This window comes from Molothrus aeneus, chromosome 12, assembly GCF_037042795.1.
Source record: "Molothrus aeneus isolate 106 chromosome 12, BPBGC_Maene_1.0, whole genome shotgun sequence".
NCBI classification, from domain to species: domain Eukaryota; kingdom Metazoa; phylum Chordata; class Aves; order Passeriformes; family Icteridae; genus Molothrus; species Molothrus aeneus.
The window spans coordinates 9,931,764-9,954,027 of record NC_089657.1 but is presented as its reverse complement, the minus strand read 5'-3'; positions in this window follow the sequence as shown (position 1 = coordinate 9,954,027).

Sequence of the window (22,264 nt, the reverse complement as noted above, 5' to 3'; positions counted from 1 at the left end):
TTCCATGAAATGCTATGTCCCAGCTTGTCTGAGAGGGTTGGGCCTTGCTTGGACCTTTAACATGACATTGGTTATGTTTTCTGATGTCACTGAAGCCAATGGACTAGAGAAGGTTGGAAGATGTTTGACTGACCTACTCCAGTTGTTGAGTCACTGACAAAGCCCCCAGGCAGGTTCTGGACACTCTTGATATTTGCTTGCCTACATATAAATGGTTTATATTAACTTGTCTCAGGGGTTTCATGAGGGTTAGTTAATATTTGCAAGATATTCATGGACATGCAGCATGTGAAACATCAAGAGCCAGTTTCCTCCTCTTCAACTTGCATGACTCAATAAATGATGCTGGGTTTCCTCTCTAATCTACATCTTGTAACACAGAAACCTTCTTCTGTTTGCCTTCCCCTGTCTCCGGCTCTTGGAACAACAGGAAGAACAAAGCCTGAACTCTATTCTTTGTGGTTATTTGCTTTTTCAGAAGGCAGGGAAAAGGGGGAGTCTGTGCAGAAGAAAGTGTGTGATGTTGCTTAGGACTTGAGCAGAAAATTGCCCTACAAAAGAAAATACAGAACTTTCAAAAAGGTGTATTTCTAAGCATAATATAAGCTCAGGCCTCCCTAGCCTCTTTTTAGTTTCAAGTTAGAGACTTCTGCACTGGATTTGAAGGGTTTGTTGGAAAGCTTGGTTGCTTTTCCATGTGTATCAAATGATCTGTTACTATCATGGCTCATAAATCTGTTTGATTTCTAGTATCTTTGTTTTGATAATCTCATTGAAGATACCTGCCAGGGAAAATGGATTTCAATAGGCCTTTTTATTTCCTCATTCACTGTAGAGTGCAGCATTGAAGAGTGAATTTGCTCCCCAGTGAACTTCTGCCCTGGTATTATAAAGGTTATTACTGGTCTGTGCAATTCTTTGCATGTAAAGTACAACATTTCTTCTAATTAAATTTCTGCCTTTTATGAGCCAGGGCCTGATTTTATTTTTTTCCTTTTCTCCCCACCCCAACTTGTCTGGGATGGGGTGAATGCCCTTTTTCTGGGACAACTGTGGTCAGGCCAGTCTCGTGAGGCTTCCACTTCCCCCTGGCATGACCTCAGCTCTATATTGCTCTCTGTGCTAATGCTTTTCAGAGCTTCCCAAAATCATTAACCCTGTGAAAAACCTATTGGTGATGACCTAGGGCGAGTTAGGCATCACTGAATGTAGAGGATGGTACTCTGGCCTGGTGAAAGGTCATTCAGCTTTGTCTTCTGAAAGCATGTGGGAAGGTTGGAGTGGGGAGGGACAAGAGCTCTTTGCTGCTGTGAACTTAGGACAGGGGAGGAATTTTGGTGCAGAGGAGCAATGGCAGATGTCAGAAGTATCCGAGGTGTGCAGATGCAAGAGAATCATCACCAGTGGCAGAACTGATGCTGGCTTCATCTGGATCAGGGTTTCAATCTGGTATCTCCAGCCACTCAACACTGTTGACTTTCTAAAAAAAGTAAACAAAATATTGTCATGACTGGTCCTGGCAATCCTGGCCCTCCTGGGACCATGTGAGTATGGTCCATTTCAAAGCATCACCTTTGAAAATGCTCCCAAAGAAGCCATACAGTAACATCTTTAGTTCTTTTGCTTAAGTCACCATTCCTCTAATTTATCAGCTGTAATTAGAAGGGGCATTCACCCCTCTTTCACAATAGAGAGTTAAACACCAGAATAAGAAAAGAACATTGTTAACAAAGAAAGAGAGAGGGTTTTAAAATGGATTTTGTTATTTTAGATGTTAAGTTAGGTTCTCTAACAAGTTATATAGGGAGTTTTTTTAACAAAGAGCAGTGGGAACAAGAAACCACAGTCATTTTACAGTTTGTCAGCTGGAGTGGTTATGGCTCACAGTAACAGCAAAAGAAAGGATCAGACAATCCAAAAGGTCCTTTCAGCCCTGTTTTCCTAAAGCATATATTGACTAACAAATATAAAGGGCAAGGGAACTCTGCTGGGTGGAGCCAGGGTTAATCACTGTTCACAACCCAGCATGTGAATTATGACAGATATGCCAGATCTTGGCTGGTGTAAACTGACAGACTTTGGTGCAGCTGCAGTGGTCTAGTTCAGCTGAGGATTTATCCTTTGGTGCCTAAAAATGTTGCCATTTTATGCACAAAAAATACAAAAATGTTTTCTTTCTATTGCCCTTTAGCCCATTCCAGATTTACATCAGCCATCATACCTCCCTGGAGAGTACATTTTAGGTGAACAGATGTCTCAACTTCACCATTTCCTGGACAGTAACCCTCGCCCCTCCTTTATTTCAAAGTTTGACTCATTCATTTTCCTAGCTGAGTCCCCTGAGCTTTTGCAAATTCCTCCTTTCCACAGTAGTTTTCCCAACAGGTTTATGCCAATCTTTTTGCTCCTCCCCATCCATTTGGCTGTGTCACTCACATTTAGTCCTTCAGATCTATCCTTATAAATTGCTTTTGGTTTTCCTCTTACACTTCGGCTTCTATGGATGCAGTTGTGGCCTGTAGCAACCTGGGGGTAAATTAAATATAGAAATGTGCTCTGCCTCTGATGAAGGAAACTTCCTTAATCATGTGTTGTTTTCATTAATGCCATATTTTACCTCAAGCTTTGATCTGATTTGCTTTCTACAATCCATTTAACATCAAAATTTTGCAATGATTCTGTTGTGAAAGTATCTTTCATGTTATTTCTCTTTACCAAACATTTCTGTTTGCATTCTGACAGATTTTTCCATTTTGTCCCAGGGGCTATGAATTCCTTTTGAACTGTGTTTTCCCTGCCTTCCCTGGTATTTGCAGCACCTCCTGATTTAGATTCAATATCTGAATTTAATTAGTATGCTCTCTTCCCTCACTCAGATCACTAAATCTGTCCACCAGGAGCAAAGGGAAAGGATGAGCCTGGAGCAATGTTTGCCATTGCAGAGGATCAGTGAATGGCAATAAGCCTGAGCAGAGGAATTGTTAATATCAATACACCACATTCCTGGGGAGAGAGTTGATGGGTTCTAAAGTCAGGCAAAATGATACATGAATGTTTAGTCTCAGGTGGCATCTTTTGCAGATAAACTCAAATTAAACTGCAATAAATTCATGGCCCTGCTTGTTAAAGCTGTCAGCAAAGAGTGTGAGGAGCCCAGCCAAGATGTAACACAAGAATGGATTAACATGTCCCAATTTTCCTGGGATAAGGCAAACTCTAATCTAGCTGCATTCCTGGGATAGAAGTAGGATAGAATGAAGTTTGTCATCAACATGTAAGTCTTGATTAAAGATAACTCAGAAGTTCTGGAGAAACATAAATGAATGCACCAAAAACACTCTGAGTTTTGAGAATGACAGAAGCAATGGAACCTAAAAGATTCTTAGCTGGGATTTCTCACATAGTTTGGTCTTTGAGGCTCTGGCCAGAGCAGTGCCAGTGCTAGGAGATCAGTGCTTTGATCCAATTCCATCACAATCAGTAGATTGCAAGGGCATATTTTATATGTTCCACAATTCAGCAGGTGCCATTTGGAGATGGATTACTCTGTCCCTTCCATCCACATGTGCTTGGCATATGTTCCATTATTTATGTTCTCCCCAGATAGATCAATAGATCTATTGATCTACTGAAGAGGCTAATTTTTTTCTCCCCATCACTGTCATAATCTGAGAGCTGACTGATAACTCTATTACTTTGTTTTGCTTGCAACTTCTCTAATTTCACCCCAGAATTAAAACAAAGACTAATCCAAACTCACCCATTTTTCACCTGGAAATTTGTGTGTATATGTTGTGAATGAAGACACAATGACAGACAACCTCACACCTCCTGATGAGTACAGTAAGTGTTATCTCAACTGCAGCAAAAAGGCTCATATGTCCAAAGAATCTAGAAGCCCAAGGCACAGGGAAATACTGACAGTGTGCACATTGTGGCCTTGTCCTTCTGATACAGATCAGATAATGAGTGACACATGAGAAAAACACCAGTGCCCCAGTTTTTGAAGCCACCAGGTTCCTTTACAGCAGCATCTGCTATACCAAAGTCACTGTTGGTTTGGGAGCTCCAAATCTCTGTGGGTTTTCTGCATCTATTCTGGCCAAATGCAGAGGGTGGGGCAGCAATCCCCTGGTCCTGGGTTAACAGAGGGGAAAAATGGCTTGCTGTCTTGTGTAGGGGAGAATAATGGTGGCACTTTGAAAGACCCAGAGGCCTGCAGAGGTAGCCAGTCAGAGGCATTATGCAGGGTACTATCAGAGGTCTGCTGATACAAGGAAAAATGAAATCAGGCTCTTTCACATGGTTGTTCAAGTGGGCATGACTGAGGACTACTTTTGGTGCTTCTTCATAGAAGGCAGTAGTTAAGAAAGCCACTGTGGCTTGTTGGATGTTCAAATGAGGGAAGCAAAGGATTTTTTATTCTGTGGTCATGTCAAGGGAAGGATTTGGCAGCAGACAGGCATGCTGGAAAATTGTAAAGTGCTGGAGACAAAGCTATACTGACAACATAGAGTGAGTTGAAGGAAACTTTCCTTTAGGCTCACTAAAAAAAATAGAAAATAAGTTTGACAGTTATGTCTCTATTTGTTTCTTTCTAAAACGGATTGATTTTTCCTCCAGAAATTCTGCAAAAGATGTAGGCACAAGTAGCAGACGTTTCAATTGCAAATTTGGAGGGCAATCTGTCTACCTTATGAATCTTGTTCTAGAACCAGTGCCATGAAGTACCCATTTGCAGAAACATTTTAAGTTTTTAGCACATCTTCTTTCAAAACTTACCATTGGAGAAAACTTTCCAGGCTGGGAGTTGAGTTTGCAGCACAACAGAGGAATGGAGTAAGAGCTGAGGGGGGAAAGCACGATGTGTGTAGACAAGAAGAAACAAGTTGGAAGCTCTCCACCTGCCTGTTGTTAACTGACACACTTGAGCAAAACCAAACCACAACCAGCATCTAGAGACTTGCATCCTGCTACATTACTTTTTTTATGTCCTCCCTAGAGTTTGGAGAGGCTGCACCTGACCTTTGTATGCACTGACTCTGGTTGTGCCTAGCTAGCAGTTCAGTAGCAAACTAAGTGGAAATAATTATTTTAATTAGTGTAATTGGATTACACTGAAGTGTTTTTGGGGACTGCTGTTCTGCTTCAGATGTTGTTCAAACAGTCCTGGCTGTACATAATTTCTAAATCAACACATTACATAGGGGTTTAGGCAGAGAAAAGGAAATTGGCCAGAAAAAGGCCTGATTTACTTCAGATTTGATATTTGATAGCCCAAGGAACGTAGGGTGGATTGCAGTAGGTTTTTACTGGGACAGCAGATTTTTTTGTAAGCTGTCATCATGTGCACCTTATTTTCTCAGGAAGTCATGAGGTTATAGGTATTTTTTTAACCTTTGTTTCTTGCTTGTCATCAACAGCTGAAATCCCATCACCATCCACTGTGAACAGGGAAAAAAAACAGGAAAAAAAGCTCTGTGTTCCACAGGAGCTTACATTTTAACAGGAGCAGGTCATCATTCAGCTACCCAAAGTACTGAAGGCCCTCAGTCAGTATAAATTAGAGAGAAATAGTGGAGATCAAATTGAGACATGCCCAAAAATATGGGTATTCCTGGCTATATAGTTGCATCTCAAAAGGTATTTGACTTCAGCTGATTACATCAGCTTTCAACTAGTAGAGGAAATGATGAACAAATTATCAGCATTATTTCCCTCCACAGCAGCTTTTTTGAGGCAGCCTTCCATAACCTTATGTACTTGACAGCATATTTTAGCACTAACACTTGGTATGGCTGTTTCTTCTCCTGAGAGAAACTGTGATTCTCACTAAGGAAACCCCTTGAATGCAATAAATCATTTACTGGAGCACAGTCCATTGCATTTCAACAGATCAGCATTTGGCGCTTGGAGTTGGTGGCTGAGATCAGACAACATCAACTGTAAGGAAATTCAAATTCCAAATTTCAGCATTGGTTTCATTACTGGGCTTCTGCCTGTGTGTTGTGCAGGCTAAGACTGAATTGGGCTTTCATGCAGACTGTTCTCTCATTCCTGTAGATCCTCTAAATGAGATTAAAAGGGATGATAGAGCCAATACCTCCTGCCCTCAGTGAGATCATAGAAGGTTTTTTGAACAGTACCTGAAAGACAGATTATGATGGCCAGAGTAAATGTTTGGTGAAGATAAGTAACTGGATGACAAAACAAAATGCCTGTGGGTTATCCAAGGAAACTGAAAGGGAAAACAGGCTGGGAGAAATTGTAAAAATAGTTTATTCACATGAACATCCAGTATTATATTAAACATGCTAAGTTTGGGATGTACTAGAGCTTCTCTTTTTATTACATCCTTAACAGTCAAGTGAACATGGTTTTAGAAGAGTGGAATGTTTTAAGCAAACATTGCTGACCTAGATTTTCAAAATGGGTGAGCTTGAGGACACTGTCTTCATTTTATGCCTCGTTAACTTTGCCTGGTCTTCAGAGTTTCCATGGAAACTACCTCTGGTGACAGATAGAAACTTTTGATGGGTCAAGTAAGAAAAAGGTACCAAGAGGTATTAGGGCAGAGAATATGTTACAGAGCCCTAATGGAAGAAGGGAGTGAATGAACTTCGAACATAAACAAAGGGATGATAGTAGAAGACCATAAATGTCAGTGCATTGACAGTGAGGATGATTCAAAGTTACTATGGGATGTGAAAGTACAAACCTAACAGAGCATGACCTTGTTCTGATAGTTAATGAAGTTAAGCTGGGCTCAGAATAGAATAACAGAGATCAGTCTGACTTTGTCATTATGGATGAATAAGCACAGCTCCGACCCAAAATTTCAAACATGATGGTGCTGAGAGAACCTCCAAAGAGCCCCAAGCCTGACGCAGCTTTGTGCTTAAGGCACCTGTAGTAAGAACACCTGTGGTAAAAACACTCTTCTGCCCTACAGATGTATTGCACCCAACCCATTTCTAGGCTACTGTGCATCCTGCACTGTCCCTGTCACTCTGGGAAGGCATCAGTGATGTCACTACATGAGTATATTATAGACTGAACTATTTTTCTTGGTTGGTATTTTAGGTTAATTACAGGTTGGTGTTTTCTAAGGACATCAGAAAATGCAGTCAGCAGCTTAGCTACTGGACTTATCTCTACAAGTGTGCTTTGTGACTGGAATTCAGTTATTAGCGATATCTAGAGCTCTGTAAGGAAGAGGCACAATAAAAATAAATCTTCATGCTGGGTATGGGATGAGAATCAACAGTCAAACTTAAAAGATCCATTGTGAAGCTGAATATGTCTTTACCTTGAATAAGAAGTACTTTCTTACAGTAAGCCCACCCTATCCTTACCATTCCAGGCTAAAATGTTTCCCTTCTGCTTTGAGAAAACTTTAAATTTGCATGCATTACTTCTAGTTTTACATCTGACAAATGTGATCTCATAGTTTGTAAGTCAAAAGTGATAAAAAGTGTTTAGACTCTTGTCACAACATAAGTTTTCAGCAGAACCAGACTGAAAAATATGCAGACAGTTGGACATTAGAAAATGGAGAGCTGTAGGTGTGATTCTGCCTCTAGTTTTGTGGGATTCTGGATGATTAATCTGATACTTTTCTCAAGCCTGTGTTTTCCAATCTCTACAGTTATATGATGATACCTATATTTGTGTAAGTATCTCTTCTAAGGTCTAGGAGTTGGAAGGTCTGCATATGTACTGGGGGGGATATATGCCTATTATTGTCCAAGCAATATTATTAACTGCAAGCACCTTTTATTGCCTGAGTACAAAATTTGTTGCAAACAGAGCTGAATTGGGCTCCTGAGAGGGGGAAAGGGTGAGGGAGCTTGTCTTTCCCTTCCTTTTTGCTGGCAGGTTTAAGGACTGTTTGTGGTCACATAGTTGGTACATGAGATACAGAATGGAGCTGAGGCTGGCACAGCAGCCTGTCCTGAACACAAGCATCTATTCCATGAGGCACAGTTGGTGTGAAGACTCAGTGCTCATCAAGTTGAATTAAAAATCTGGAGTGTAAATTTGGCAAGCTTCAGAACAGTGTCCTAGAGTTTAAAATAATGCTAGCCCCCTTTCCTGTCATTGCACTCTGTTGGGAACCAGCAAAAGATGAGATGGATTGTGATGAGATGAGGCTTTAGATGGGACATTGGTGAGGCTATGGTGGAACTCTTGGCTAGAATTATGGACCATCTGCAGTTCCAGGGAGCTCTTCCAAAACAAAGACCCCAAAGCTGGAAACTAGCATGCAGCAAGTCAGCTTTGTTCCTCGGGCTTTATTTGTGAGATGGTGTCCATTGCTGGGAGTATCCTTGTGAACTCAGCACCTGCCTTTTCACAGGACTTGGTCGTGGGTGACAAGGTGAACTGAGCTAGAGCTGAGGAATCCTGCATCCTTTTGATGATCCTGAGGATCGTGAAAGCACTGAGCAGAGCAGACATAAAATAAAATCACAGGCATTAGTTTAACATGGTGAAGTATGTAGAACTGCAGAGTTACGTGGACAGCAAGGCTTCGTTCAGTTCTTATTTTCATAATTATGTGGGCATGGTAATTTGTAGAAACTCAATCGCCGTATGCAGCCTTGAGCATCAAATCCTGCTCTCAATCCCATCAGCTTAATTAAGATATAGTTATATGCTGATAGGTTAAAAATGTTGCTGAAGCTGCTCAAGTGCTGCAGCAATGTGCTTGGATATAAAGAGCTGGACACACCAAGGCATGACAAAGGGGATTGCTGGGTCAGGAGTGCTGCAAATGGCTCAGTTCTAACAGTGTCTGTGTTGCCACATGTTTTTGCAATGTTTTGAATCAGCCTTTTCAAAGAAATCACAGAACTTTTCTCTTGCAAGAGCAGTCTTGGCTTGACCACAGGCCCATTGGCCTCCTCTGGCTACTGGTCCTTCAGCATCCTGCCCATTGTGGCATAAGACAGATATTTCCAAGGAATATTCCCCCTTCACAGGGGTGGGGAAATGCTGTTGCTCTGGTTTCTTGGTAACTGGGCTTTTATGTACCCAAGGATTGTGAAACAGAGGCTGGAACATGCCTTTTTCTCAGACCTCCTCTGGTTTCAGTTGTCACATCTATAAGCAGAAGAGATCATGCAACACATGTCCTCTCAAATCCTGTCAGCTGGGGAATACTGGGATCTTTCAAGAGCAGGAATTGGTTAGTCCCAACTTTGCCACTTCACCAGCAATGCAAATGTCTGTAACCCAAAGGCTATTTAGGAAGAAACCTGTCATGATAATGACTGAATATCCAAAACAACATCTTATGACCAAATATTATGAAATCATCAGATTAAACACAGAAAAAATAGCACAAGTTGCCAGGGCAGATTCCTCCTCTGCTTTCATGTGACCATCGAATCTACCCTGACCTGCCAAGTTGCCTGAAAGGATGTTAGTGTCTGAGCTGGGGACATTAGAATTATAGCACTTCTCTGTATTTGCTAGCATGAGAACAGTAAGGAAAGCATGTACCAGAAGGAGCTTAGTGCTGGTAATGTAATTCACTGTTATGGCTCTTTAGAGACAGAATTCACTGTAATGATCTTGTCTAAATTTTGAGAAGATTAAATCTAGGAAACCCTTAGCATCTAAATAGGGGTTTTATTCTTACTTGTTGTGAGAAACAAATACCTCCTCCTTGTGGGAACTGCCTGACTTCATCACATCTGACAAGGAAAGACAGTACCTGACCTTCTTTGTAAGACACCTAAAGCAGAGATTATCCTTAATTATCCTCAATATTTGTCCTATAAATTGTCCTGTGGCAGTCAGAGACACGCCCTGGCTTTGAGAGCTTTGTGCCCTGGAGGCACACTTCCCTGGGGTGGCCCTGGGAGGCACTGTGTGCCTGTGCCAGCTGACTGACAGGCACCTCGGGGTTAAATTCCTTCCTCTGCTTCCCCCTTCTTTCCAGAGATTAGTAAGCAAGTTGCTGAGCTTTACCACAAATAACCTGACACCGTCACCTGAGGCCGCGCTCCAGGTGCTGCTGCTCCGGTCAAGAACAGGGCAGGAGCCAAGTTTGCCCTTTGCTCTGTGTGCCAAAGGGAGGGATGGGCTCTGTGCCCTCCCAGAAGGTCCAGGGTGGGGAGGGAGGCAGAGCTGGATTTCTCCAATAATCCCTTGCCTGGGTGGAGAGTCCAAGTTGCAACTGAGTTATCAAAGCCACCCCAGACAACACCCTCCTTCCTGAAGCTCTCACAAAGTGTGATTAATTGCATGATAAGGATAGGGAATGAGCTGCAAGTGAGCAATAGCTTTGTGCAGGGGTTAACTGTGTGCCTGTGTCCTTTGCACGGCCCAGTGCTGCTCATGCTCTCTAGCTGCCACAGACATGTGGACTCCAAGACCCCACAGATATCGGGGTAAGACAGGGCCTCTGTAAACCTTTGGACGTGGTGTTATCATTCCCTGGAAGTGCACGGTAACTTGCTTTGCTTTTTGAGGTTGTGGTGGGTTCAGAGTAGAATTGTCTTCATCTGCCACCACCAAACAACCACACTTGGTGCCCAACAAGGATGGAAGGTGGGGGACAGGCAACAAGAAACAAATGCGTGACCACACTGTAATGAGTTGTAATCATCAGGGTGATATCATCATACTGATATTGATAATTAAGATTATGAAAATAGGCAGGTTTGTTCTCTTAAAGAGTATATCAATCACTAGAGAGTTTGGCTTGACACATTTAATTTCTTTTGAGTTAGTGTTTTTCATTATTGTAGACTTGTCCTTACAAAACATCTGTCTCCTCATACTTCTGTGGACATTATGCAAATGTCTTCTCCTAAGCTATCATGAAAGCATCCTCTCTTTTGTGTCTGGAAACCAACCCTCTCCTGATGGAGCAGAAAGTCCCATTCTGCAGAGCCAAGGAACAACAGTTTTATTATAAGTTTACGTAACTTGAAATACAAAAGGGCTCTAAAATTTGCAGTGTGGAAAACTTCACAACATTATAAACCACTCAGGCTTCAGCACAGAGATCAATTTATCCATGTCATATGACTCCATAGAGCCAGGAAACAATGCACATCTCTTCAGCCTTTCATGAACTTCTTGGTCAATGTGATGAGTTTCTCAAGAAATAAAACATCCCGTCATCAACCAGGAAGAGGTATTTTAGACCAGATGTAAGACAAACTTAATCAGAATTCACTGACTTCTCTCTGCAAGTGGAGTTGTCTGTTAGGGAACGGTTTCCTTACAGAGCAGTTCCACGTAAGTTTAACTGAAGTATGTATAGTCTTAAAACATTCAAGTTGTCCTCTTCAGGCCTAGAAATCAAATTCCAGCTGACAGCCTGCAGTTGAAGTATAAGCTTTCAAGGGCAGGAGGAATTCCTTTATCTCCATGAAGTAATCACCATGTGCCCTGAAGCATGAAGTAATCTTACTAGGCTACTCAATTTTTATTAAGGTCCAGTGAGTTAATTATACCAAATTCCACTGTTTTCTTTCTGAGGAATTTATTGAACAATTTCCCCAAAGTTTGTTAAAATCTACCTAGCTCAATGGATAATGGCAATTGCAATCAACTCCTCTGGGTTTTAGCTATTAAATTTATTTTGCAGATTGTCTCAACATGCAAGGTATCATGAAGTCCACTTCTGCAAGGCCAGCTAGAAATTGCCTCAGGTGTTCATTATTGGGAAGAAAGTAGAAAGTATAGGAACTCTTGAAAAAAATGAGAAATGTATTTTATGATCCCAGGTGCTCTGGGACAAACAGATGAGTCTGACACCAGGGTCTCACACTTTCAAGCTGCCACAATGTATAACTTTAGTGGCAATATTATTTACAGTGAATAAATACCACCCTCTAAGTATTTGGGGGATAACAGCACGGGCCTAAGAAAGGTGAATTCTTCTTGTAGTGCAGAGAAAGTGCAAGGGATCCCAGGCCTCTGACATATTCATCCAAGTCACCGATTCAATCAGTCCTCGTACAGCGCTTTATCACTTCTTCCCACAAAATAATTCTTCTTCCACTTCTATACCACCCTGCTGAGGGATGTTGGAGAGCAGCTGTGCCAGCACTGTGGGCTCCAAAGGAGCTGTCCCACAGGGTGACCACTGCCTGTGAGAACCCTCTGTGGCCCCTTGATGCCCTCCCTGGATGCCAGAGGACAGGCTGCATCCCTCAAAGTGCCGGTCTGCCCCTCCTTGTCCTTCAAACTAAACCAACACAAAGGAGATTGTGGGGGTCTTTGTGAGGCATTATTTGGGAAGAGGGACTGCAGCCTGAGCTGTCCCTGTGTGAGCTAACCCTAGGACAGGCCCTTTGGATCAGCCCGATGTGCGTGCGCTGGCAAAGCATCATGGATGCTTAGGCAACTGTTATCAGATCTCTGTTTATAAATACAAGATTTTGAATTTGGCTGAGTGCTTAAGCTTACTAGCAGGCAGGCTTCCCCCCCAACAAAAGCACAATAACAACCAGAACGAACAATCACTGTTTCACCTCTCCCACATTAGCTATTAATAATGTTAATTTACTTCCTTTGAGAGATACCATATGGTCCCCTTCCTGATCCCTCTAGAGGCATAAGAAAAAACTAAGGAAATTAGAGAGACTCCATAACACTGATGGCCACATCCAATGTCTTATCAGACTTCCTGTTGTTGGGAGTATTGTTTTCCTTTAAAGATTAATATTTACAATGGTTACTTAGTTATCTTAGTTCATTTGGTGACCATTAAAGATTCCAGCCCTGAATGCGATGAATGAACCTCCTTTTATTTGTCCTTGATGACTTATTTGTCTTGTGCCTCGTCTGGCTGAAAATCAAGGAAAATAATTATTGGGTTGGGCTTTTACTGCAATTTCATATGAGGGTTCAAAGTGCATGTTTCTGTTTGTTTTAGAGTGGGAGCCCTTACCTGCTGTTTCTGCTGAAGTATGCATATTTAATAATATATGTTTTCTGATTAGAAGCAAAGTTAAAATAGGTATTTTCACCTATTTTTCTTAAGTTGCATGCCTGGCTTGAGTACTCGTTGGGGAAAAAAGAGGATGTTTCACATTTCATCCACAATTGGATGTACAGCAGCCATAAAGGGTCACCAGGGGGGTCTTTGATGGGACAGAAAAGGCAGCATGTGGCGCTGCACAGGCTAAAGGAGCAATAACCCAGTTCAGAGTCTGTCCTTAGTTTTCCCCTGTGTATCAGCTGAAGTTCAAGGGATTTCTCAGCAAGGGCTAAAGAAACAGTCATTTCTCTGCTGTATTTTAAAATAAAAGCCCAAAGGCAAAGCAGGAAGCAATTGCTCAGTGTGACACAGATGGGGATCTCAATCCAGCTGCCTGCTTCCAGAGCTACTGAGGCATTTCTAGGCATGAGGGATTTTGAAGCCACCTTGAGTTGTCTTTGTTCCTTTAGAGAGGAGTACAAAAATGCCCTTGTACTCACAGGGGTTCTAGACTCAGCCCAGTTCTCTGGAGAACACCATCAGAGGAAAACTTGGTCCATACTATGAATTGCTGGGTTCTAACTTTGTGCCAGGTGCATCATGACTGCAGGGATGAACAGGGGTGCATGAGCATACCCTGGTTTTTGCCTCAGCTGGGACTAGAGGCACACCTTGCCTTCCCTGGAAGTGGAAGCTCTTACCAGTTCATCCTCAGCTGCCCTTAAAATGGATTCATTTCCATCTTTGCGAGCAAAGCCCCTGCAAGTGCATTTCTGGTGGTAATCCCTATGCTGGCCACCTCTCCACACATCCTTCCTACCCCAGCCCATCAGTGTTTTCTTCTTGAGTAAAGTCCTCTGGACCACAAAGCCAGGATTCAGCCAGGTCTGTTTATGATGTGATAATCATTTTGATTATCATGAACCTCACAGGCGAGGTTGTTCTCAGGCACAGCTGGCTCCTAGAGAAAGGATCATTTATAATCATGACACTTCCAAGGTCTCTCTCTTTTTCTCCCCTTCCCCCTCCCAGTCCTTGCTCTTATCCCAACTGGTGAATATGGGGCAGACCATCCCAGCATTTGCAGGGGGAGGCTGCTTTTCAGGTTTCCTTGCAGAATTCTGTCTCATCATGAAACAGCACATTTGATGCACTTTTATATTGGACTCATTTGCAGAGTGACAGATGTTTCTGATGTGATAAGGAACGTGGTGCAGCAGCCAGTGGCGCTGCAGAGCTGCTTGTGTTCCTCACCTGAATCACAAATGAGATAATGCTTTCTTATCTGTTAAAAAACACAGCAACTGCACATATAAATAACACGTCACCAAGTGCCAGCTGTTTGTGCCAATGACATTTTTCTTAAAAGAACAGCTCCCCCCATCATCTGCTTTCTCTCTTGCAGAAAATCTGGAGCTCTTTTGCAAGTGCAGCAGAAAATGTTTTTTTCTTTTTTAAGCTGCAGTTACTTTAAAATAATTCCATATGAGCAAAAAACAGCTTTTATGACTCAGGTTTGGGCACTTTTTTGTTTTGGTGGGGGTTTTTTTGGGGTTTTTTGTTTTTTGTTTTTGTTTTTGGTACTTCCTTGTCCTTTTTCTGCATCTCTCTCTGAACAGAAGAAAGTAAGTATCACTGCTGCTTTCTGTCTCTTGGAAAATCATTCTTGCAGACCTCGCTGGCTTTCCATGATTTCAGGGCTTCTGTTCTGAATGATATGGAAGAAAGTTACTTAGTGTTTAAATTTTTTTTCTGATTTTTAGAATGTGAAAGAGAACAGTAAATCACTTTTCTTAAGGTTTATAAAAGGTTTTTTGTTACCTTGAATTTAGATTGAAGGTAAAACCACCTTTAGAATCCCAGACACAGAAGAAAGCAGGCCTGCTCACTCAGTAACCTTTACTATTAATTTCTGCAGACAATAGGACTTAAAAATCCTACCAGGTGAAGTTGTTCTGGTACTTGATCTGTTCGATGTTTTATTAGGATAAAACTGAGAAACATTTTTCAGCATTTTGCCAGCTCAGGCAGGGATGTATTTCTGTTACAAATGACCTTCTGGGAGAACTTGACTGCAGGGACATGATTCATTGGCAGCCTGCTGGTGACAGCCTTGTTTCTATTGTTCTAAAACTCTGGTTTCACATTTCTCCTGTTAGATAAGCTGCAAACATTAACTACACAGTGAGCTACAAATAAAGTGTGATGTAAGAATTAAGCCCATTATCTGATTGGCAGTGCAGGGCCACTCTTCCAGGTTAAGGGTTTGAGCAGAGGTTTTGTTTTTTGGGTTTTGTTTTTGTTTTTTTTTAAAGCAAAACTTTGGCTTCTTACATTAAGGGTTTGAACAGAGGGTTTGGGGTTTTTTATTTTTTTTTAAAGCAAAACTTTGGCTTCTTACTTTACTGAAAGCATTGTCCTCCCAAAAGATAAAATATTCCTTTGGAAGCTGCAGTGTGTATATATAGAGTGAGCTATAAATAGTCTGGAGCTAGTTCTGCACGGTACCGGTGTGCAGAGATATTAAGGACAGATTCTGATTTTTATGGCTGCACTGGGGCTGCTGAGAAAAACCAGTCTGAAATGGGGGCTTTTAAATTTTATTCAGTATGTTTAGATTCACACCAAGATAAGAATCTTGCTGGGGCTTTATATGTGTTTTAAGGAATAAGGAGTTTGGTGTCCTCAGTTTAATCTTCATTTGAGTTGGAGATTACATATCAATTTCTGGTATTCTTATTTAGGACTAATACAAAGGCAAATGAATTCACTCTTAAATGAGGAATGTCTTGATTATCATGCCAGCTGAAAAATAGGTCTATATACTCCCACAGCTCAGCTGCTGTGAGTGGATGTGCATAAGGACTGAGAAATGGTTGCTATTCAGCTCCTTCAGATGTTAGGATGACTTTCAGCAATTGAATGATTTATGATAATGTTGATATTCATGCGGGCTCTTCCACTGCCAGGATAAAGACCACAATGCCTGATCAGTTTCTTTTTCTTCAGGCATATGATGGTTACAGGCTGACATTGGAAAATTCTCTGGCTGAAGCAATATCTTCCCTGCTGCAATGGGGTGGAGGCTGTGGGCAAGGGGAGAAGAAGAAAAGTACCTGTTTATAATGGATTATCGACCAGGTGTTATCTCTTCTGCTGTAAAATCTTAACAGGACAAAGCATAATAATGTTATTAAGGGCATATGAGACAGGGTCAATGCCAGGGTATTAACCTTACTTAGCAAATTTGTGATAAATATAAGAGATTTCATGTTTCTACAAGGACTTTTACAGCAGCTTCTGATTATGCATTAAAAATCACTGCCCTCTGTTGTATCCTTTCTTAGATTTGGACTAGGAGAGGGGCTAGGGATTTGGAAGGAGAAGGGCTGCTTGTGCTGTTTGCTTGTGTCTTTTAACATCTGTGCAGTTTTAAGGCATCATTCTGGGTTCCTAAATCTTTTTTTCAGTTTGTCAGGTACACCTGAAGGAAGGAGTTAGGCCACCCACACAGAGATGCCTGGTGGAGGAGGCTGCCAGGCCCCAGTGGCACACGATGGGCCCCCATGGAGCATTTTGGGGTTCAGTCTTGTGGGAATCTGCTGTGCAGTGGATTGCAGGATACAGTGGAGCAGCTTTCATTCATACTAGTGAATTCCTGGTGACTTGTGGAGTTGTTTCTTGAGGTCTGTGGTGATCTTATGCATCATAACTGAAGTTGTTTAGTTTCTTTCCAAGGATGATCCATAAGACTTATGCATCAGACTTCACCAGCTAGTTTAACAGGCTTCTCAATCACTTCTGGAGCAGGACTTCACTCCTGCTTGCACTTATCCTCCTATATGCTGTCCTGGCCACTCTCAGAGGCTGTAGAAAGGGGGCAGGAGAGACAAGAACAACCTCTTTTGTGTATTCCTTTCAGCTCATGACTCACTGCACAGGGACCCTGGAAATGGGCCATGCTGAAGTGCTCAGCAGGCTGGGCCCATTGCACACCCCGGGAAACATCTCAGAGCTGCCTTCAAGTGCTCTGGTGCATGCCAGAAAGAACAAAGGACCTGCAAGGACCTCAAAATCACTCCATCCCTCTAAAACTGCTGTGCCTCCTTCTGTCTTGCTCTGTGCAGTTGGGACAGCTGGGAACAGGGAACTGTCTGTCTGCAGATACACTGATGGTCCCAGGCCAGTGACATGTAAATATGAAAATCAGTGAAGCCCAAGGGCTAAAAGCACACCAGTGCAGCTCACTCAGATCCCACTGCCGTGAGCTCCTTTCACACCCAAGGAAAGTCCCCACTGCTCTTTCCAAGTGGTGACCGAGCCCACCCAATAACCTCTGCCACCCTCTTGAGTTCAGCCCTGGCTCTGCCTGTCCCTGTCTGCAGGGATGGCTTCTTGACACAACAGGAACTGCCCAGATACAATCCCAGCCTTCCTTTTCAATTCTACACCCTCATGTGGTAAATGTCTTTACTTGTATCATTCCACTGATCTTTTACATTGGTCCTTCTTGCTAGCAGTAGCCCTAGAGCTCAAACTTACAGGTGAGCCCCTTTTACTCCTTAGTCTTAGCTCTGGTGCTGACTGTCGAAATATCTCCCCCTGTCTTTAGCTGGTTCCAGGTAGAGAGGGGAGTTTCTGACAGGCATAGCTCTGTTATCTAGGCTGGTCTGAGTATTTTCCCAAAGAATTTGTGAAATACTCTCTGAATGATCAAAGGCACAAGCATGTGACTCCTGATCACTGGAGAGCAAGCTATTTAAAAAGCACTAAAAAAAGCAAATCTGAAAGACTATCTGGCACTAGAAAGCACTTAATTTAGAGAAGTGTCCATGTCATGAGTGAATGTCTTGTCATAAGGCAATATTGCAGCATTCCTCAGGGCTAGAGCAGGTCCCACTTTTGTGTATGACACATGGATAGTGCCACACTGAATGTAAATGTGTTCATATACAGTTCAAATACCCTTGGCCTGCAGTCTTTTTTCTTTTCTTCCTCCCATCTGTTTGACCCCTGCATCACTGGGCTGTCTGCTTGATTCATATAGTCTTGTGCACTATCAGTTTCAACTTGATCTTGTTTTGGCATCTGTGCCTTTCAGATCTTCGAAGAAAGCCATTGTAATTCCATGAGCCTCCACATCTGTAGAATCATTGCCATTTCTCAGATGCAGACAAAATGCTTCTATCTTTGGGACTGAAGATTTGGTGTCTCAGATGAAATTGTTTTATCATCATATAATAGAGTTAAGCTTCTTACTTTGAGAATTGTTGGAGTAAGGCTTACTGCTCTCATGGCAATACATACTTGCACTTATTTTCCATGTCTCTGTTTCCTGCAGGGTTGGTTTAGGGAATAATAATTTAATGAAGGGCAAGAAGAAACAAACTGTGGTGAATTATTGCCTTTGCCCTCTTTTTATTTCGAAGAGTTCATCTCTTTTCAAGGACTATGTGGATTTTTCAGTTTCACAAATAAGACCTTGTCTAGATCCTTTTCTTTGACAGGTATAGGATCACACAGGAAGCCCTATGAACTTTCTGACACTTGTTCTCACTCAGAATTACAGATTTTTAGTGAATCCCCTTGCTGCTTTGTAGGATATTTCACCAACTGTTTTTTCCCCTCTACAGTTTATATAGTTAATGGGCACACATTCAGAACTGATAAATGAGTAAAATGAGCAAACATGATTATCTTTCCTGTAATAAATTGAGCAGAGTGGGTCCCTTAGCATCATTTAGTGTACAGCCTTTGGCACTGGGAGCCTTACCAAGATGTGCCAGCTCAGCTCTCCTCATTCAGCTCCCTGGGAAGGCTGTCAGAGTGGCCAGCAGAGTTCACCTTAGAGTTTCTCTCTTCATGCCTTGCTCTGCAGCTGTTATGTGATTTGCAAGCAAAGTTTCTTTTTCTTCAAAAGCACTTTCATCTTTTAAAAACCTTCCCAAGAAACACCCCCTTCCCTAAATTATTCATGTTTAGGATAGGCCTTCTGGTGCCCTGAGGTCTAAAATACATATATTGATGATACCTGCTGGAGTCCTGTCTGTGTTGGCAGTGGTAGGAGAGACCTGTGGGCCTTTAGTGACATGAAACACTGTGGTTATATGTGTCTTTCAAAGCCAGGATGGAGATGCAGCTGAACTCCACTCCTTTACCCTTTGACATCCACTTTTTCTGAAAAATATTTTCCAGTGTCATATTTCAATGCATCAATAAAGCATATGGCCTTTCTACAAAAAAAACCCCAAACCTTAAAGTATCTTTGATAAGATTAAACCCACGACCTTCCAACATTTCCATGTGCTGTTTGGTTCCTTTGGATCAGCAAGAATAGCCCAAATATTAATATTAGATGAATAGCCTTGTAATCCCAAAGAGAAGAACTTTTCCCAGTGGGGGGAGGCTCTCTCTTAAAAGGGCCCATTGTATTTTTTTGGATGTTTTACAAAAGCTGCACCTGTACATGAGAGCTTCATCCAGATATCAAATATGCACTTCAAAGGGTGTTTCCATACACCCCTGAAATGAGAGGTCCTGTGCATTTGATAATTAAATGAGAGTCTGATCTGATTATACAAATATCATGTAGCTACAATGGCTGTGCTCTAATTAGTTTTTCAGCCATGAACCTTTGATAGTGGCCCTTTTCTTCAAAAGGAGGTTTTATCTCCTATATTGGTCAAAATATTTTTAGTTGTCAACCTGTTAACTAAATTCCATCTAGTCCATGCATATTACCAATCCTTCTCTAATGTGCATTAACAAGATGAATAAGATTATTCTCATTTTGGAATCTCTTTTGCATTTAACAGTACAGGTTTTCCTTTATGTAGAACACTATTCATGGAGACACATTTTCTAAGCAAGAGGTTGGATTAGTTATTGCAGATCTCAGATCAGTCCAGTGCTCTGTCCTCTCTGGAAAAATATTTAATTCCCTCCTAGCTGAAACAAATCCAAATACATAAATTTAAAATGAGGAAAAAAGCAAAATCCAACCACAACCAGACAACTGCCCTCAAACCTTGAAAGTTCTGTCCACCTGAATCCCCCTGGCTGGAACTGGAGATGTCACAGGCAGAGATATTTCAAGTATTCTCAACTCAGTAGCAATAACCACACCAGCTTCTCAAGTCCACCACTTAGACATCCCCAGCAGTTTTCTATTTTATAACGGCACAGCTGAAGGCAGAAGGCAAACCTGACCTCTGTGCACTCTTGTAAGCACAGAGTGCCAACAAAACCCAGGACAAAAGTGAAAACCATTTGCAATTCAGCAGGGATCTGCAACCCTTCTGCAAGTGCAGTACAGTGACAAACAAGTGATGGTCTCATGCACATCATTACAGGAATTTCTCCATGCTGATGATGAGCTCTCATGCTCACCAGGTTTCATTCTAACAAAGTATTTTCCTCACCTGCTGGCCTGCACTGCCAGGCTGTGGGGTTTGCCCTCATACCTGGGGGAGAGAGAAGCCCTGATGTTGTCTTCAGTGGTTGCCTTTCAAGCTGAAACATTTGCAGCCTAATCTCTTTTATTGGCAGCATCCAAAGTCAGATGCTTAAATCTCATATGGAGACTGAATAATTAGAAAAAGGGATTGCGTCCAACTGCCTCATGTACTCACATGTGCCTGAGTGGTGAAAAGTCACAAATGTCTTTCTTCCCTCTTGCTCCTTGACTGATCTTGAATAACTTTATCCCTCTCAAGTGCAGGGGTGGTGTTGTGTCCTTTCATACACTTTAATAGCTGGTTTCCCTTAGTTAATACTCAGTATCACCTGGTTTCCCTTTACTTGAGGTTTATATTTTATGTTTTCCCAAGGCAGGTATGAAGGTTGGCTGCGCCCAGGTGCTGCTGCTACTGCTGAGCTTCCACTTTACATTCCCCAAATTCCATCCTGGTGTGTCTAGGCAGATATCTCTTGGCTGTTTAAACTGAAAAACAGTAACTTTGAAACACATTGAGGTTAAAGAGAAAGTCAAACAGCTGCTTTAGGCTTAGAGTAAGAGAGTACCAGCTGAGAGAGATTTTGTGGGCAGGAAAGCTAAAGGAATTGGTCTTTAATGCAGGAGCAGAACCACTCTACAAAGACATGTAGGCTGAATAAGGATATGATGTGAATATAGAAGAAACAGGTAGTTGAAAAATGGCCAATTGTTTTAATTCCAGGGAAATTCCAAAGCAGGACTTGCTGCAGCACATCCAAACAGCAAATGTTCTGACAGTTTTAGCATTTTTAGTGGTGTTTTCAAGATATCTTCAAACCACTTTTGCTTTTCCCCCTCCCACCACCCTTTTATCAGCAAGCAAAGATGACAAAGCAGAGGGGGAAATCAGAATATTACGATATTCTCTCCCCCACAGTCTCAGTGACCATAGAGAGAAAAACAACCTGACGTGCAGAGCACCAGCTGTGAGAGTTCAGCTGCCTGCATGCGTGTGTGCAGCAGAGAGGGTGCAGAGCGTGGGGGCTGAAATCGTGTCACTGCATAAGGAGTGCTCTGGGCACAGTAATTGTTATATCTGAGGGATCGTGACATGCAAGCAGGGAAAACAATGATGTTTTCAGACTCTGCAGAAAAGCAAAATCCTTGCTTCTTCCAAGCACGGCTGAACTTTGTAACCAAGAGCTTAAAGCCATACCAGGTCAATTGGGGTATAATTGTCTCTAACCAGAACAGTCAAAAGTTGGAGTTTGCTATCAACTGCCTGAATGACACCCAGAAATTCTTTCCAAACTTACAAACAAGCAAAGAGACAAGTTTGAACGTGAACCCCAGGGTAATCACACCCCTCAGGAGCGCAAACAAACATGGCACCAGCTAGAGAATCATTCTTGAGGCATCACTTTGACTGATGCAGATGCGAAGTTTCCAAAGATGGGGTCGCGACCCCGGGGAGCGCTGATGGAAGGGAGGTCATGAGCCCGGAAATGAGGCTGGGAGCAGACAGGCTTGGGAACTGCTGATTTGGCAGATGAATGGTCACGTCAAAGGGGTCCCCTTGGAATACCCTTTTCCCCCTCTCCTGCCTCAGAAACAGAAAGTAGTGAAGTTTAAAGCTGAGGAGACTGGCTGTTTATAGCACGCTGCTGTGTTTTTACAGGCACCCCTGGAAATGAGCCCAAGATGGCTGGGGAGATGGGAGCAAGGAAAGCTCTTGAGGGAAGGATGTGGGACAAGGAGAAGGGGATGAGAGGCGGGTCTCTGGGAAACAGGATCTGCCAAGCAAAAATAAAATTTATCGGTTTCAATGGGAAGAGAACAGAGGCTTTTTAAGGTTGTAGTGGAGTTCTAAAGTCTAACTTTGA